Raw genomic sequence first — 18992 nt, forward strand, 5'->3', positions numbered from 1 at the left:
AGGAAGGGGAATGGATAATTAAAAACATTAATATTGAATAATACAAGTTAATTAAAAGCTTTATATATTGTACAACAAGGAATGTTTTAAACAATGTATGGCTTTACACACTTCCATCCACTAGATGTTCCCCTCCTTATAATACCATACATCATCTAAATATATTCTTTCCTGTGCTATATATAATGTTTAAAAATAATAGAGTTATTTAATATTCCCTCCTCCCATTAATTAATTTTCAATAATCTAAAACTTTTTGAACATAAACTAATTTAAACCGATATTTAAAATGTTATACCTCTAATTCATCTTAATTTTGTTCTCAGGTGCAATACACATTTCCATCCACTAGATGTCCCCCTCTCTATAAAGCCATACATCGTTTAAAACATTCCTTGCATTCAAGCTTTCCAGCCTTTCCTATCAAAGCACACTCTGCTAGATCTGTAAGTGCTTGTTGAGTTTTTCAGCATTGGGCCTCTGTTTCCCAGATTTGCAAGGCTGCCACCCCTGTTCACACGTTCTCCAAGTTCTACTATTTCAGGCCACTTTTGATACACAGATTTTGGACTAAGGTCCTCAGGCTTCTCTTTGAGCTACATTCAGCCTTCAGTTCCGTTATTGTCTATTGTGGGCCTGTTAGTGTTTTGTTGCTATTACCCACCCCCTCAGTTGTATTGCTTTTGAATGACCCAATTGTCTCTGAATCCTATGTCCCACAATATCTGAGAAAAATTTAAATTTCCTGGAGTTCAATAAGACACACATATGCCAACCCTCTGTGTTTTGCTCTCAGCATTTTTCTCTTGGGAGGGGATATACTGGGCTGGTTGCTGATATTTGGTTTGCCAGTGTCCAATTCTTCCTGTAAGAGGTGGTATAACCCAATTGTCTCTGTTGTGTGCCTCAATAGATTTAAAAAAAAAAAAAATGAATTTTATGGCAAGTAAAAAAATTACATTTTTGTAATAGAGCGCCTATGAATAGACAAACCTGAAAAAATGTAATTTGTTTTTATATTCGCCTAACAAAAAATGTGTTTTAAAATGAATGTTTTAGCCCTGATTATAATGAACAGTATAAAAATAAATAAATGCAAAATCACTATACATTCTCTTTTAATGTTTTTGTACCAATCATAATACACCTGTGAACAAGTACTATAGCATTGTACACTATGTAGCAGCATTTTGTATTTTGCAATACAAATAAAGGTTACCCCTAACCATCCTGATGTATATTACCAGAGTCACCACACTCCAAAAGTTTGCTTGTGTAGCACAATTCCCAGCCATTTTGCTGTATATGGGTCCCCCCTGGGTTACCGCTAGCAACAACAGCACATTTAACCACTTAAGCCCCGGAAGATTTTACCCCCTTCCTGACCAGGCCCTATTTTGCGATTCGGCACTGCGTGACTTTAACGGACAATTGCGCGGTCGTGCGACGCTGTACCCAAATGAAATTGACGTACTTTTTTCCCCACAAACAGAGCTTTCTTTTGGTGGTATTTGATCACCCGTGTGATTTTTACTTTTTGTGCTATAAACAAAAAAAGAGCGACAATTTTGAAAAGATAACAATATTTTTCAAATTTTTTTATATGAAATTCCCCCAAAAAATGTAAAAATCAAAAAACCTTTTAGGCCAATTTGTTTTCTGCTACATGTTTTGTAAAAAAAAAAAAAAATCGCAATAAGCATATTTTGATTGGTTTGCGCAAAAGTTATTGCGTTTACTAAAGGCCCGTACACACGTACCGATCGTCGGCATACAAACGTCGGTGGACGAAGGATCTGCCGATTGTACGCGTGTTAGTATGGTGCCTCCGACAGATGTCTGCGCACAATCCGCGGACAAAAGTCTTTCGTGCAAACATGAAAATATTTGTATGCCGACACCAGAACGGACGATTGTTCGCCTGTCAGTACACAATTCGGCCGACAGACCGCAGATTTGCAAGACTGGGCATGCTCAGAAAATAGAAAACACAGGGAAAGTTAACCATTACATGACATCACTTCTGCAGTCGGCGGACAAAATTCTTGTGCTGTCCTTGTGCTGTCTTTGCACTTTTCAGCAGACACCGACATCCCGGGGAGAAAAGAGGAACATTTGTAAGCCGACCATTGGTACGTGTGTACGGGGCTTAAGGGAAAGATTTCTGTCATTTTTGGTGGGTTTTTTTTTTCAACAAAGTAATGGCGGCGTCTGCGATTTTTTTTGCGGGACTGCGACATTGCGGCAGACAGATCAGACCCTTGACTGACATTTTTGGGGGTACCAGTGACATTACTACAGTAATCAGTGCTATACATATGCACTGTTACTGTAAAAATTACACTGGCAGGGAAGGGGTTAACTTTATTGGTGATGCAGGGGTTTAGTGTGTCCCTAGGGGCGTGCCTCTAACTGTAAAGGGGTGTGGCTAGTGATGTAACCACAGGGACATACAATCCTTCATAGCAGGATCGTATGATCTCTGCAGTTAGATCAGGGAGAATGACAGGCGGCTTTGTTTACATCAGCCGCCTGCCTTTCTCCCTCTCCTCGGGGAGATCGTGAGTGACCGGCGGATGTCCGCTGGTCACAGGCGCGGACTTTTTAGGGAACGAGCGGGAGCTCGCCCCCTAGAGGCTCTCAGGCTAGCGACGTAGTACTACGTCACTTTGCCTGTACAGGGCTGGCCGCCGCAGTAAATAGTCGTGCGGCGGTCAGCAAATGGTTAAGCATCTTCTCCAAGTGTGAGCACTAAGACAATGACCAGTCCAGTATCTTTGGGTTTTTTGTATTTATTTGGTAACTTGGATGGGAGAAGGGATGAGTGGGATACCCCTGGAACTAAACTAGGCTCGTTTGGAGGAGACACTTGAATACTGCTGTTTAGCGCTGACTTGACGCTGGCTGAATGCCTATAAACGCTGACTTGATGGTGGTTAATGCTGGCCGGATGCCTAATGCTGAATTGACTTGGGACTGCTTTCTGGCTAAAAGAGTCCTCTTCAAGCTCCCCTAAGCACTCTTGCTGAGGTAGCTACTTGAATACACTGCTGAACACTTCAGGGCCTGCACCGGCGCCCTCTTTCTCTCTCTAATCTTCAGGGCTTAGACACTGGCACCCCCTTTCTAAGCCACCACTACTGGCTAGCTGGCTCTCGGATCCCTTTGACCTTCTAGAGTGGTTCCCTCTCTCAGGCAGACCCCTGGGCAGTTTCAAGTACTCACAACACTGTTTTTCCAGGAAACTTCTACCCAGCAGCTCCACTCTGTCCACATCACTCTGGATCCTTCCTGTAGCCCAGCTCAGCCTCCAGTCTTCTAGGCCAACCGCCCAGGACACCCCTTCACTTGCTCTGACAGGAGGAGAGACAGCCGTCCGCCTCCTACTGGTTCTCTGCTTCCCGCCAAAGACACTCTGTCACGTGCTACCCTCAGGCTTATACCCAGTCCCAGGGTGCATTGCGGCAAACTCCGCCCACTGAGACAGATATAAGCCCTGGTGTGCTATTGGCCAGGTTTCCTCCACTGTCCAACAAGATCCCTCATTGGATACAGTGGGGAGACTCCCCAGACTCAACAGACCACACCTGGGAACACATGACAGCCTAACTGATAAGGCCCCCCCGATAAGCAGACAGGGCCACACATATGCTTTTCCTAGCACATGCCTAGGAGGGTGCTACACTTGTATCACTTTTGTCATTACAAGCATCTTAAAAAACACACAACAGTTTCATGCCTGAGCATTGCACCTGATGAAAAGCCTAACAACAGGTAAACGTATAATAGATCAATGATTGATGAGAATGAAAAAAGTATTCCCAGAGCCTCTTCTTCTTCCCAGAATCTAAATGACATCCTTTGTTTTCTGTAATCAACTTAAAAACTAATCACGTCTGCCAGGAAGATTTTTATTACAGAGATAAGTGCAAGAGCAGATAAGCTAGAGTGATGAAATCACAGCTTTATCTCCATTACAATTTCTGCTTACTCAACAAGTGCCAGTATGGCCTCATGCACACTGGGTGTTTAGCTCTGGTGCATGATGCTCTGGGGTTTAGATGTGTGCAAAACACCCAGGAGCCCCATCCAGGCCTGCAGCCGACAGCCTGAAAAATTGTCTTTGACAGGCTGACAGCTGCTGGATGATACTCTGAAAGGTACGTTTAGGGTAGTATGCACCCAGTGATGAATCCTCAGAACACACATTGCTTGCGTTCAAGTCATTCATCCCTGGGTGCATACTTCCCTAGACGTAAATACTTCTCTGTGCTCCATCCAGGTGCTGCAGCTTTCAGCTTGTTGTATACAGTACTGTGCAAAAGCTATAGGCAGGTGTGAAAAACTTCTGAAAGCAGAAATAGAAGTGAAAACAGTTTATTTTTATTAATTAACAAAATGAGCAAAAAAAAAAGTAAATGAACAGTAGAGAAATCTAAATCAAATCAATATTTTGTGCGACCACCATTTGGCTTTAAACCAGCATAAATTCTTCTAATTTGATAATGATAAAACTGCCCAAAAATCCACGAGTTCCGAACTCGTGTCCATGCTGACGTGAGCGGAGGCACGCTGGGAGTGACGTCAGCACGGAAACGAGTTTGGCACTCGTGGATTTTCGTGCATTTTTATCATTTTAAATGTGAGTAATAACTGTTTACTTTTAATAAACTTTTACAAATGATACTACACTATGGGAGTCTCTTTCACTTATATACTGCAGATGGTATGGAGAGAGGACCCCCAGGATCACCGTAGAGTCCATATCTAACATAGAGATCTGTTGGCTGGGAAAGATAAAAAAAAAAAAGAGGACCCCCAGAGGCAAGCGGATGTAAAGCACTACAATACATACTTATTTAAAGCTGTACCAAGGTGAGAGGCTAGAGAGCACAGAGGTGACACCACAGCAAAAAGGGAAGATAATACATCTTTATGGACACTTACAGTTAATGGTGAAGGGATGCACCATTGATGAAAAAGGACAGTTTTTTCTAGTTGGAATAGTCATTTAACGTTCATGTTATTTTTCATCAATCTGATCATTATATTGTGCAATTTGGGATTATTTGTACCCACTATTTTAGATTTTCAATAGACACAATAGTATATCTATCCTTTGTCGATTTGCACACTTTACATTACTTACTTGAAGTTGCTGTTGGCTTTCCATGATATACAAGTTTATGGATTTGCACATTTTTGCATTTATTTTAAGTTGCACAAGTGTTATTTATTTTATTTACTTTATCGACCTTGCAGGACACACACATGCATAGTTGAGTCGCTTAGCCTTGTTTCCACGTCAGAGGTATGGCTTCTTCCAGGAAGACTGCTTTTGGCCAGACTTTTCCAGACAGTATCTGGGTCCCACTGGTTTCTGCCAGTTCTGTGCTGATGGAACTGCTGGACATCCATCAATGTCGAAGGGAAGTAAGTGTGATGTGTCTTTCATCTGCTGTATTTATTTTCTATGGTTTATCACTGCGTCTATGATTATCAACATTACCTGTTACTTTGTGCTTTTTCAAGAGCTTGAACAGCTCATCTTGAAACCCCAGTCTGCTTTCAAATCTTTGCCTGGGAGAGACCCTGCTGATGCAGTATACCTACCTTGTGTCTTGGTGCTGTGCTTAGTCTTGCCATGGTTTATGACCTATGACATAAAACTGTCTTCTACAACCTCACCTTAGTAGCTGAGTTCGGCTGTTCCTCACTCAGTTTTAAGCCTCCTACACAGCTGTTTCAGTTAAAAGAGAAGTATGACTTTACCATAAAATAAACATTTATACTCACCTAGGTGGATGCAGCATCGGTCCAATGCTGCATCTGTCCCCCGCCGTTTCTAAGATTGAGAACTGAGCAATCAAAGACTGCTAATCACTCAGCTCTTCACTGAACAGAGAGCCAGTCACTGTCAGTCGCCAGCTCTCTGCTCTGCCCCTCCAGGGGTTCACTGCAGCACCTGGCTGTGGAGGGGGCAGGAGTGGCTGGCTTAGTCTCCAGGCGGCTCGCTGAGAGGCTGAGACAGCTGCCAATCTGGGCGGATCCCGACTGTGAAGTTGGGATATTTCCAGAACCTGGACCGGCTCAGTCACAGGTCACAGGAGTGCAATATGAACTGCACTCCTATGATTCCCCAGGAGAAGTATATTTAGAATAACTTTGGCTATTCTCCTTTAATGACTGTGTTTTAACCTACGTTTGGAATGAATGATCATTAGCACCTGCTTGGTATAATTGGTTAATCATACACCTGACCATAATCCTACAAAATCCCCGACTTTGTGCAGGTGTTCAAAAGTGTGCAAGTGTAAGAATTTGGTTTAACCACTTGCCGACCGCCGCAAGTACATATACTGCGGCGGTCAACCCCTCACAGGCAGAGTGACGTCACTAGCCTGTGAGGCTCTGGGGGAGCGAGCGCTTGCCGCCTGTGGCGCGGTCACGGACACCCCGCACGCGTGACCGGCAGACCCGATGTCCGCTGGTCACTCAGCGATCGTCGGGGGAGAGGGAGAAAGGCAGGCGGCTAGTGTAAACAAGCCGCCTGTCATTCTCTCCTGTGTAGAAACAGTGATCATACGGTTCTACTATGTAGGACCGTTGATCACTGTTCCTACAGCTCAAGCCACAGCCAATCACAGTTAGAATCACGCCCCTAGGGACACACACAGCCCCTCCCTCTCAAATAAAGTTAACCCCTTCACTGCCAGTGTAATTTTACAGTAACAGTGCATATGTATAGCACTGATTACTGTAGTAATGTCACTGGTAACCCCTAAAGTGTCAAAAATGTCAGTCAAGGGTCCGATCTGTCCGCCCCAATGTCGCAGTACCGCAAAAATCGCAGATCACCGCCATTACACGTTAAAAAAAAAAATGACAAAAATCTTTCCCTTTGTTAGTAAACGCGATAAATTTTGCGCAAACCAATCAAAATACGCTTTTTGCGATTTTTTTTTTTTTTACCAAACATATGTAGCCTAAAACAAATTGGCCGAAAATGTTAAAAAATTTTGATTTTTACATTTTTTTTGGGGGGAATTTCATATAAAAAAATGTGAAAAATATTGTTATTTTTGCAAAATTGACACTCTTTTTTGTTTATAGCGCAAAAAGTAAAAAATCGCACAGGTGATCAAATACCACCAAAAGAAAGCTCTGTTTGTGGGAAAAAAAGGACGTCAAATTAGTTTAGGTACAGCGTCGCACGACCGCACAATTGTCCGTTAAAGTCACGCAGTGCCGAATTGCAAAATACCCCCTGGTCTTTCAGCAGCCAAATCTTCCGGGGCTTAAGTGGTTAAAGCCAAAGGGTGGTCACACCAAATATTGATTAGCTTTAGATTTTTTTCTTCAGTTCGCATTTTGTAAATTGATAAAAATAAACAATTAAAATATATATTTGTGGCAAGCACCGCCACTTACAGAGTATTCTGTCAGGAATGATTGTCCAACTGTATTATGTGTGTATTGTATGTGTAAACGTAACCCGTGCAGTACCTGTAGGATTTTGTATTGTGTTAGCTGCTGGCTCATGAATGTGTATTGGAAACCCCTGCTGCCCCTCTGTGGAGACCCCGTATAAGTATCTTGCTTTTGTTAGCTGCTGGCTCATGAATGTGTATTGGAAACCACTGCTGCCCCTCTGTGGAGACCCCGTATAAGTATCTTGTTTAAAATGAAAGTCCTGTGAATAAAAGAGTTAGTTGACCTTCAAGCCATGTGCCGTCTGGTTATTGGAGGGTTTGGTATATTATACACTACCAGGATTATTGTATGCTGTACCTGCCTATAGGGATTATTACCTGTTTTCCTGTCTATCAGCGGAGACCCTGTAGATTGAACTACTTCTCCGCTACAATATTTTTGAAAGCATTCCTACTTTACAGCATTTCTTCACACCTGCCTAATACTTTTGCACTGTACTGTACTTTAACAGGCTGTGGGGCTAAATTGTGTTCCATGTGCCTTCCGCTCAAATTTAAACTCCAGAGCCTCATGCACGAGACTAAACACCCAGTGGACATGAGGCATAAATCTCAATGATATGACCAAAAATTTGTGGACACCTGACCATCACACCCATGCGAGCTAGTTGGACACCCGTTTCTAAAACCATGGGCATTTTTATAGAGTTAATATGATAAAAAAGTACCATAGATAACAAATGATACAGATGAATTGTGTCCATAAATTAATTATAAACACCAGTGTAACAGTGTATAAAGTAAAAAAAAAAAGTCTTATAGAAGTCCTCTGCCAAGTGTAAAAAGGAGGAATCCAAAAGATAGTGGTTGTGACACCAGGGAGATATTCACACAGGAGGCTTACCAGATAGCCAGTGATCACCCTTATTCAGGGAGCTCAATGAGCGCTTAATCAGATAATTCTAATGTTAGAAAATCAAGCATTAGCTCCGATGACTCCAGGCAGCCCATTCACAGATCTATCGCTCCTGTGACTCCAGATAGGCAATCCTCTGGTTCCTCACCTGTGTCAGAGGTCATATAAATACAAGACAAAGGCTAATATTGTAAAATGAATTCCATTTATTAGTAAATTTTTGCACTTTCATGTATGACAGCAAATGAGCAGCATGTATCACACTCAAAAACTGCAAGGCCGGTTTTCAATAGTAAAGAACAATCACGCATGCGCTGTAGCCTGTGTGTGTGGCTCCACCCTACGTATTTTGTCAGAAGTGATGACATCAGGGGTGATTATTATAGAGTTGATCTCCCTTAAAAGCTATGATAATGTTTACACTTTTTGGAAGTGTATTATATTATAAATTCTCTGTTTAATCCTTTAAGTAATAAATGAGGGGTTAAAAAAAAAAAAGGGAGGTTGGGAATACAAATGTCAAAGTGGCAGAAATGATTTGATACTAACCAAGTCAGGCAGACCTGTTGATGTAGGCATTAAAAAAAAAAAAAAAAAAAAAAAATTACATAAACTTCATAGAGACATTTTTTCATTAATTTAAAGAACATTATAGCTCAGTGTCACCATAGGGAGCCTGACAAAATGGGAAATACAGTGCATTGCGAAAGTATATGGCCCCCTTGAACTTTTCGACCTTTTGCCACATTTCAGGCTTCAAACATTAAGACATAAAACTAATTTTTTTGTGAAGAACCAACAACAAGTGGGACACAATCATGAAGTGGAACGACATTTATTGGATATTTCAAACTTTAACAAATAAATATGTTTTGGATCATTGTCTTGTTGGAAGACAAATCTCCGTCCCAGTCTCGGGTCTTTTGCAGACTATCAGGTTTTCTTCCAGAATGGTCCTGTATTTGGCTCCATCCATCTTCTCATCAATTTTAACCATCTTCCCTGTCCCTGCTGAAGAAAAGCAGGCCCAAACCATGATGCTGCCACCACCATGTTTGACAGTGGGGATGGTGTGTTCAGGGTGATGAGCTGTGTTGCTTTTACGTCAAACATAACGTTTTGCATTGTTGCCAAAAAGTTTGATTTTGGTTTCATCTGACCAGAGCACCTTCTTCCACATGTTTGGTGTGTCTCCCAGGTGGCTTGTGGCAAACTTTAAACAACACTTTTTTATGGATATCTTTAAGAAATGTCTTTCTTCTTGCCACTCTTCCATAAAAGGCCAGATTTGTGCAGTATACAACTGATTGCTTTAAACTTCTCCACAACAGTATCTCGGACCTGCCTGGCGTGTACCTTGTTCTTCATGATGCTCTCTGCCATTTAAACGGACCTTTGAGACTATCACAGTGCAGGTGCATTTATACGGAGACTTGATTACACACAGGTGGATTCTATTTATCATCATTAGTAATTTAGGTCAACATTGGATCATTCAGAGATCCTCACTGAACTTCTGGAGAGAGTTTGCTACACTGAAAGTAAAAGGGGCTGAATAATTTTGCTCGCCCAATTTTTCAGTTTTTTATTTGTTAACAAAGTTTGAAATATCCAATAAATTTCGTTCCACTTCATGATTGTGTCCCACATGTTGATTCTTCACAAAAAATTAGTTTTATATCTTTATGTTTGAAGCCTGAAATGTGGCAAAAGGTTGAAAAGTTCAAGGGGGCCGAATACTTTCGCAAGGCACTAAGTTTCCAAAAGGCTTTTAGGGCTTTTCCTACTGCCTTCAGTTCTCTGAAGTTGGATGAGGCTTGGGCTGTCCGTTTGCCCCATATTCCCTGGGCTTGTGCCCCCTCTAGGTGGGCTCCCCAGCCTCTGGTATTGGCGTCTGTGGTAATCCTTAGTGGGTCCCACTGACCCCATGGCCTGCCTTCCGCTAGGTTGTTTGAATCGGTCCACCATTCCAGGGAGGTCTGGACCTGTGGAGTGAGGACAACCATTTCGTCTAGCGACTCTATTCTTCTGTCCCAAGAAGACAGATGGAAGAACGGTAGTTCTCTTGCATGCAGCTGTGCCCACACAATGGCTGGGATACTGGCTGACATAAGGCCTAAGACTTTTAATACTTTTCTCCTGGGACAGGATTGAGCTTTCTTTAAGTCGAAGACTGCTGAAACTATTTGTTCCCTCTTCTCTTTGGGAAGAAAGAGTTTCTGTGACACCGAGTCCACCTGAAATCCCAGAAAGGATTGTACCTGTTGGCACCAGGGAAGATTTTTCCCAATTTATAAGCCATCCTAACTCTTGTAGGCAGGTTATTACTTGCTAGGTGTCCGTTTAGTTGGGCCTCTGTTTTGGCAAAACCCAGCAGGTCATCCAGGTAAGGGATTAGAGCTACCCCTTGGCCGTGTAACCAAGCCACTGCTTCCGCTAGGATCTTCGTAAAGATTCTTGGACTGAAGGTTAGTCCAAACGGTAGTGCCCTGAACTGCCAGTGAGAGGTTCCTTTCTCTGTCACTATTGCAAATCTCAGAAACGGCTGATGATCCTGGTGAATAGGAACATGCAGGAACGCATCTTTTAGTAGGTTTTTTCTTACTGAGTAGATGGTCTCCATAGTGAATTTTTTGTATAGAAGGAACTTGTTGAGGTTTCTCAAATTTATCAGGTGATGTTTCCCTGAGGGTTTTGGAACCACAAAACACGTGGGAGTAAAACCCTTGGAAATACTGCTCCTTTGGTACTGGTATGATTACCAGTTATTCCGCCAGTTCCTGAATCTCTAATAGTAGGGCTTGTCCTTTTTGGGTTCCCTTGTGGACATGTGTAAGGGTTACTGTTGGAGGGGGTATTGATGCAAATTCCAGTCTGTAGCCTTCTTTTATGGTGCTGCGGATATATGGGGAGACTGTTATCTCTTCTCAGCCGGAAAGAAATTGACTTAGTCTGCCCCCACTTTGACTTTTGAGTCATTTTTTATCCTTTGCAGCTGAGGTGGAAGGAAAGGATACACTGTTTCTTGATCTTTCCTTCCAAAAATTCCAGCTCTCTGAAGGTTCCCTTTTCCTTCTTTGCCGTTTATTATCCCTGGGGCCACGAAAAAATTTCCTGTTAGCCTCTCTAGGCTTTGTGGGAAATTGCTTTCCTTTTTCTGAGAATCTGGAAAGGACATCGTCCAAACCTGGACCAAACAGAAGGGTCCCCTCAAATGGAAGACCACAAAGCTTGGTCTTGGAAGTGAGGTCACCTTCCCACTCCTTAAGCCAAATAGCTCTTCTGGCTGTGTTCAGGAGAGCTCCTGTTTTGGCAGATGCTTCTACTGATTCTAGTGCGGCGTCTGCCAGGTAGGCCACTGCCTTACTGATTACCGACAGGGAGTCCTGGATATCTTGGGTTTTTGTTTGAGACAGATTTTTTACTGAGTCTATCCACCCAGGAAAAGGCATTTCTAGCCACACAGAAGGCTGTTAGACCTGAAGCCATAGTAGCTGTGTTGGCATCCCAAGCTTTTCCCAGTAAAGTCTCTGCTTTTCGGCTCATGGCATCCTTGATGCAACCTGCATCTAGAAAGGATAGATCTGATTTTCTAGAAACTTGTGCCAGGGGAGCATCCAGTTTTGGTCTTTTTAGGAATTTGCTTGTATCCTCCTCCTTGAAGGGGAATCGCCTCTTCCAGGAGCTCCCTTTATTTAACCTGTTTTCAGGTAATTGCCATTGCTGAATAATCAGAGTCTTCAGTGAATGGTGAATATGAAAAACTCTAGAGGGACTCTTCCCTATCCCTTTGTAGAGTTTATCTTGTGCCGTGGGTTCTCTAGGCAAATCAGGTATCTCTTCTGAGGCATAGATGGCCTGAAGGAGAACCTACATATTTTCTAACCCAAAAAGATTCTTTGCTGACTCTGCCTCGTCTGGGGCATCTGAGTCCTTATCCCCTTCAACCTCTGAGCAGGATGGGGAATCCGAGCGGCTCTCCTCTGGAGATAAACCTAATGTCCTGACTCGAGTTGGGGGAAGGTTTTCTGTAGTTGGTGTAGTACCTGACGGTCCTGCTCTAGATAGAGAGCTTTCTTGAGAAGAAGTCCCTTCCATTGAAGAGGGATATATGGGGTCCTCTCTATTAGTTCCTAGAGTGGACCTAACTGTCATCATAGTGGACAGCATTTCCTCCTGCATTGTCTTAAAGAAATCTTTCATCATTCCTGAAGTTTCCATGGCTGTCATTCTATAAAGGCATTTATAGCAAAAGGCCTTAGTGTGGGAGCTGGGCAACTTATCTGAGCAATTACCACACTTCCTATGAACAATGTGTCCTGACAATGCTGGTGTAGAAACAGAGGTTTCTTGTGGACCGCTCAAGGACTCTGGAAGACAGGATACAAGATAGTATAAGTATCACCCTTCCTATAATACATTATGACATGAGGACCTTAGAAAGAACATGGTGGGTTCGACTAGGGTCACAGAAATGATATGCCTTCCAGGTATTTTTTATGTCGGAAACCAGCAGTCTTAAAAAATGCATAGACCCAATAAGGGTTACATGTTCAGCACTTACCCTGCTCAGGCCTGGGTTTGGCTGCCGACACCTGGAGCTGCCTCTCCTCTTCCTTCCCTGGAGGATGAGTCGTGGAGGGCTTCATTTCTGCAGCAGAAATCCGAGTTCTGATAGCCTTGGATTCTGCTTTGCCGCTCGCAAGCGGCTCCGGCGTCTCCTCCACGCTCTTCCGCTTTCCCACGTCGCGGTTTTGAAGATGAGGCTTGAAGCGCCCGTCCGGCGGGAAATTAAAAAACCTTCAGTGGAGGAGAGCTGCTCGTGCCGGATCGCAAGACCTGGAAACATCCCACAGGTGACCGAGGGCTTGCACCACGTTGGGCGACCTGTGAGAAGCCTGGATGGGGCAGCAGGTAAAGCTCCGCTCGTGGGGTCCCCCAGGGGGAACCCGTGGCCTTCCGCTGCAGAGCCTGCAGGTTAGTAACACACGTTTCTTGTAGGAAGAAACACAATCTAAACTGAGGGCCTGAGGGAAGGGTGGGGCCTTTTAACTAATCTTAATTGATGGTGTTTCCGGTAGGAGAAGCCTATCATCTCTCACTGTTGGGCCGTCCTGGAAGACGAGGAGAGAAAAGGGTGTAATATGTTAGCAGCCAGGTTACCGCAGACACCCCGAAATTTCCATGTGGAGCATTTTTAGTAAGAAAAAGAACCATATAGCCAAACTAAACAAAAAAAAAAAAAAAGAAGACAGACAACTAAAGTTGCGTATTTTTGATAGCCGACAAAAAACACTCCAAAGACACCAATAAGCTTCCGCATTGTGTATTTGTAAGATGCCGCCAACCCAGGCATAAAGTCAGAGTACTGGTGATTTCAACTAAAAAATAGCCAGCAGAGGATTCTAGATATTAAACCTTCCTCCCCCGGAGAACCCAGGTAGTTCCAAATAATGGAAGTCTAAGGTGGGTGTATACATCACCTTAGTAGCAGCTGTTACCTTACCACCCAGGTGGGAATCCAAGTTTTCCAGCATCTAAGATCTTAACGAGCACAGGTCTGGAGATCAATTACCTCAGCCTCTTTCTAGGAAGGGCTGGACATAATCTTTTGCATGAAGGCAATCAGACCCCTGAAGGACTGGACAAACAACCATTAAATACAGGTTAATAATATATGTAACTATTTGTACAGAGATTTTTGTACTTAACAAAAAATCATCAACTAGAGTTGCAGACAATAATGCGCTTGGGCTCCTCCTCCCCCACTCCGCATATCTCCCCCGTCAAGGGGGGGCGGCGGCGCCTGCGCTTGGGCTCCTCCTCCCCCCCACTCCGCATATCTCCCCCGCCGAGGGGGGGTGGCGGCGCCTTCTATTGGGCTCCCCCGCCTCTGCTCCGCCTATCTCCCCCGCCGAGGGGGGGCGCAGGCGCCTGCGCTTGTGCTCCTCCTCCCCCCACTCCGCCTATCTCCCCCGTCGAGGGGGGGGCGGCGGCGCCTGCGCTTGGGCTCCTCCTCCCCCCACTCCGCCTATCTCCCCCGCCGAGGGGGGCGGAGGCGCCTGCGCTTGTGCTCCTCCTCCCCCCACTCCGCCTACCTCCCCCGTCGAGGGGGGGCGGCGGCGCCTGCGCTTGGGCTCCTCCTCCCCCCCACTTCGCATATCTCCCCCGCCTAGGGGGGGCGGCGGCGCCTTCCATTGGGCTCCCCCGCCTCTGCTCCGCATATCTCCACCGCCGAGGGGGGGCGGCGGCGCCTGCGCTTGGGCTCCTCCTCCCCCACTCCGCATATCTCCCTGCCGGGGGGGGGCGGCGCCTTCTATTGGGCTTCCCCGCCTCTGCTCCGCCTATCTCCCCCGCCGAGGGGGGGCAGCGGCGCCTGCGCTTGGGCTCCTCCTCCCCCACTCCGCATATCTCCCCCGCTGAGGGGGGGCGGCGGCGCCTTCTATTGGGCTCCCCCGCCTCTGCTCCGCATATCTCCCTTCGCTGAGGGGGGGCGGAGGCGCATGCACTTGGGCTGCTCCTCCCCCCCACTCCGCCTATCTCCCCCGTCGAGGGGGGGGCGGCGGCGCCTGCGCTTGGGCTCCTCCTCCCCCCCACTCCGCATATCTCCCCGCCGAGGAGGGGCGGCGGCGCCTTCTAATGGGCTTCCCCGCCTCTGCTCCGCCAATCTCCCCCGCCGAGGGGGGGCGGCGGCGCCTGCGCTTGGGCTCCTCCTCCCCCCACTCCGCATTTATCTCCCCCGCTGAGGGGGGGCGGCGGCGCCTTCTATTGGGCTCCCCCGCCTCTGCTCCTCATATCTCCCCCGCCGAGGGGGGGCGGCGGCGCCTTCTATTGGGCTCCCCCGCCTCTGCTCCGCATATCTCCCTTCGCCGAGGGGGGGCGGAGGCGCATGCGCTTGGGCTGCTCCTCCCCCCACTCCGCCTATCTCCCCCGTCGAGGGGGGGCGGCGGCGCCTGCGCTTGGGCTCCTCCTCCCCCCACTCCGCATATCTCCCCCGCCGAGGGGGGGCGGCGGCGCCTTCTATTGGGCTCCTCCGCCTATCTCCCCCGCCGAGGAGGGGCGGCGGCACCTGCGCTTGGGCTCCTCCTCCCCCCACTCCGCATATCTCCCCCGTCGAGGGGGGGCGGCGGCGCCTGCGCTTGGGCTCCTCCTCCCCCCCACTCCGCATATCTCCCCGTCGAGGGGGGGCGGCGGCGCCTGCGCTTGGGCTCCTCCTCCCCCCACTCCGCATATCTCCCCCGCTGAGGGGGGGTGGCGGCGCCTTCTATTGGGCTCCCCCGCCTCTTCTCCGCATATCTCCCTTCGCCGAGGGGGGGGCGGAGGCGCTTGCGCTTGGGCTGCTCCTCCCCCCACTCCGCCTATCCCCCCCGTCGAGGGGGGGCGGCAGCGCCTGCGCTTGGGCTCCTCCTCCCCCCCACTCCGCATATCTCCCCCGCCGAGGGGGGGCGGCGGCGCCTTCAATTGGGCTCCCCCGCCTCTGCTCCGCCTATCTCCCCCGCCGAGGGGGGGCGGCGGCGCCTGCGCTTGGGCTCCTCCTCCCCCCACTCCGCATATCTCCCCCGTCGAGGGGGGGGGGGCGGCGGCGCCTGCGCTTGGGCTCCTCCTCCCACCCACTCCGCATATCTCCCCCGCCGAGGGGGGGAGGCGGCGCCTTCTATTGGGCACCCCCGCCTCTGCTCCGCCTATCTCCCCCGCCGAGGGGGGGCGGAGGCGCCTGCGCTTGTGCTCCTCCTCCCCTCACTCCGCCTATCTCCCCCGTCGAGGGGGGGCGGCGGTGCCTGCGCTTGGGCTCCTCCTCTCCCCACTCCGCATATCTCCCCCGCCGAGGGGGGGCGGCGGCGCCTTCTATTGGGCTCCCCCGCCTCTGCTCCGCATATCTCCACCGCCGAGGGGGGGCGGCGGCGCCTGCGCTTGGGCTCCTCCTCCCCCCACTCCGCATATCTCCCCGCCGAGGGGGGGCGGCGGCGCCTTCTATTGGGCTCCCCCCCCTCTGCTCCGCATATCTCCCCCGCCGAGGGGGGGCGGCGGCGCCTTCTATTGGGCTCCCCCGCCTCTGCTCCGCATATCTCCCTTCGCCGAGGGGGGGCGGAGGCGCATGCGCTTGGGCTGCTCCTCCCCCCACTCCGCCTATCTCCCCCGTCGAGGGGGGCGGCGGCGCCTGCACTTGGGCTCCTCCTCCCCCCCACTTCGCATATCTCCCCCGCCGAGGGGGCGCGGCGGCGCATTCTATTGGGCTCCCCCGCCTCTGCTCCGCATATCTCCCTTCGCAAAGGGGGGGCGGAGGCGCATGCGCTTGGGCTGCTCCTCCCCCCACTCCGCCTATCTCCCCCGTCGAGGGGGGGCGGCGGTGCCTGCGCTTGGGCTCCTCCCCCCCCACTCCGCATATCTCCCCCGCCGAGGGGGGCGGCGGCGCCTTCTATTGGGCTCCTCCTCCCCCCCACTCCGCATATCTCCCCGCTGAGGAGGGGCGGCGGCGCCTTCTAATGGGCTTCCCTGCCTCTGCTCCGCCTATCTCCCCTGCCGAGGGGGGGCGGCGGCGCCTGCGCTTGGGCTCCTCCTCTCCCACTCCGCATATATCCCCCTCCGAGGGGGGGGCGGCGGCGCCTTCTATTGGGCTCCCCTGCCTCTGCTCCGCATATCTCCCCCGCGGAGGGGGGGCGGCGGCGCCTGCGCCTGGGCTCCTCCCCCCCCACTCCGCATATCTCCCCCGTCGAGGGGGGGCGGCGGCGCCTTCTATTGGGCTCCCCCGCCTCTGCTCCGCCTATCTCCCCCGCCGAGGGGGGGCTGCGGGCGCCTGCGCTTGGGCTCCTCCTCCCCCCACTCCGCCTATCTCCCCCGTCGAGGGGGGTGGCGGCACCTGCGCTTGGGCTCCTCCTCCCTCTGCTCTGCTTATCTCCCCCGCCAAGGGGGGGCGGCGGCGCCTACGCTTGGGCTCCTCCTCCCCCCACTCCGCTTATATCCCCCGCCGAGGGGGGGCAGCGGCGCCTTCTATTGGGCTCCCCCGCCTCTGCTCCGCATATCTCCTCCGCCGAGGGGGGGGCGGCGGCACCTTCTATTGGGCTCCCCCTCCCTCTGCTCCGCTTATCTCCCCCGCCGAGGGGGGGCGGCGGCGCCTGCGCTTGGACTCCTCCTCCCCCACTCCGCATATATCCCCCGCCGAGGGGGGGCGGCGGCGCCTTCTATTGGGCTCCCCCGCCTCTGCTCCGCCTATCTCCCCCGCCAAGGGGGGGCGGCGGCGCCTGCGCTTGGGCTCCTCCTCCCCCACTCCGCCTATCTCCCCCGTCGAGGGGGGGCGGCGGCGCCTGCGCTTGGGCTCCTCCTCCCCCCACTCTGCATATATCCCCCGCCATGGGGGGGCGGCGGCGCCTTCTATTGGACTCCCCCGCCTCTGCTCCGCCTATCTCCCCCGCCAAGGGGGGGCGGCGGTGCCTGCGCTTGGGCTCCTCCTCCCCCACTCCGCCTATCTCCCCCGTCGAGGGGGGGTGGCGGCGCCTGCGCTTGGGCTCCTCCCCCCCCACTCCGCCTATCTCTCCCGCCGAGGGGGGGCGGCGGCGCCTTCTATTGGGCTCCCCCTCCCTCTGCTCCGCTTATCTCCCCCGCCGAGGGGGGGGCGCTGGCGCCGCCTGCGCTTGGGCTCCTCCACCCCCCACTCCGCATATATCCCCCGCCGAGGGGGGGCAGCCGCGCCTTCTATTGGGCTCCCCCGCCTCTGCTCCGCATATCTCCCCCGCCGAGGGGGGGCGGCGGCGCCTGCGCTTTGGCTCCTCCTCCCCCCACTCCGCCTATCTCCCCCGTCGAGGGGGGGCGGCAGCGCCTGCGCTTAGGTTCCTCCCCCCCACTTCGCATATCTCCCCTGGTGAGGGGGGGCGGCGGCGCCTGCGCTTGGGCTCCTCCTCCCCCCACTCAGCATATATCCCCCGCCGAGGGGGGGTGGAGGCGCCTTCTATATGGCTCCCCCGCCTCTGCTCCGCATATCTCCCCCGCCGAGGGGGGGCGTCAGCGCCTGCGCTTGGGCTCCTCCTCCCCCCCACTCCGCATATCTCCCCTGCCGAGGGGGGGCGGCGGCGCCTTCTATTGGGCTCATCCGCCTATCTCCCCCGCCGAGGGGGGGCGGCAGGGCCTGCACTTGGGCTCCTCCTCCCCCCACTCCGCATATATCCCCCGCCGAGGGGGGGCGGCGGCGCCTTCTATTGGGCTCCCCCACCTCTGCTCCGCATATCTCCCCCGCCGAGGGGGGGCGGCAGCGCCTGCGCTTGGGCTCCTCCTCCCCCCACTCCGCCTATCTCCCCCGTCGAGGGGGGGCGGCGGCACCTGCACTTGGGCTCCTCCTCCCCCCCACTCCGCATATCTCCCCCGCCGAGGGGGGGCGGCGGCGCCTTCTATTGGGCTCCCCCGCCTCTGCTCCGCATATCTCCTCCGCCGAGGGGGGGCGGCGGCACCTTCTATTGGGCTCCCCCTCCCTCTGCTCCGCTTATCTCCCCCGCCGAGGGGGGGCGGCGGCGCCTGCGCTTGGACTCCTCCTCCCCCCACTCCGCATATATCCCCCGCCGAGGGGGGGCGGCGGCGCCTTCTATTGGGCTCCCCCGCCTCTGCTCCGCCTATCTCCCCCGCCAAGGGGGGGCGGCGGCGCCTGCGCTTGGGCT

Source organism: Pelophylax lessonae, assembly GCF_965119305.1.
Source record: "Pelophylax lessonae genome assembly, chromosome: 4".
NCBI lineage: Eukaryota > Metazoa > Chordata > Amphibia > Anura > Ranidae > Pelophylax > Pelophylax lessonae.